Raw genomic sequence first — 1,034 nt, 5'->3', positions numbered from 1 at the left:
TCAGTCTGTCACACAAATCACTCTAAGGGATTAAAAATGTTATTGGGAATTTTAAAACTATTCTTTCCTTCAGACTCTGATGCTGAGGCCCTCTATTCATGTGAAAAACATGTTGAGAATTATGATTGTTCATATTCTTCACTTGCCAAAGGCACTATGACTTCATCAAAGTCTACAAACAGCAAGAACTCTGGATTTATCTTCTCTTGGGATGAATTGGCTGAGCATATGATGCAAGAAACTTTCAATATGAAAAATGATTTAGACAGATCCCCACTGTTTACATTAGAGCTGATCAACTAAGTGAAAAGAAAAAGGCTAAAAAGAAAGCATTTCAGGAATAACCACTCAAAATTCATGTATTTTAGAGCTTTTAGTGGAAGCTGACAAGTGTGAGTTATGGAAAAAAATCTTACAAGTCAGTTTTTACAATATGCATTGATGTAAGTGATCTCAACATCTTCTATTTTTAGTCCAATAATGGATTTTATTTTTAATATCTGTAAACTTTATACAATATGAAAGCTTATGAGAAATATCACAGTAAGAATTACTATTACAATGTTCAGTTCATTTGTATTTAACAATTTTCAACAAATTCCTTGTATCTTATTTATTCCAAAGTTTTGTAAGGGTTTTTTTTTTTCAAATTACTACAATGAAAAGTGCATTTAAAGTTTATACTTAGAAGGCAACCTAAGGAAATGTTAGTTTTTCGGTTTGTGACTAAGGTAATATTATCAGAACTTTGCTGATTAATGTTCAGCATTGGACTTAGGAATGCCCACCATTAATCAACTTTTGAAACCCATAAAATACCTGAAATGGAATATTTTTACCTGATGTGCCGACCAAGTAGCCTCTGTTTTAAATAAAATTATACTGAATCCTGTGACAGTTATCCAAAAATGTATCTGCATCAGTGGATACATTGATTTTGGCAGCCATGCCCAGAAGTTGTGAGAGACCTGACTGTGAAAGAGAAATTTCGGGGAATCTTCCACCTTGTCTAGGAAATGTGGTGTCATTGCCTA

Source organism: Mus caroli, unplaced genomic scaffold, assembly GCF_978045245.1.
Source record: "Mus caroli unplaced genomic scaffold, Mus_caroli_1 scaffold_18, whole genome shotgun sequence".
NCBI lineage: Eukaryota > Metazoa > Chordata > Mammalia > Rodentia > Muridae > Mus > Mus caroli.
This window is presented reverse-complemented; position numbering follows the sequence as displayed.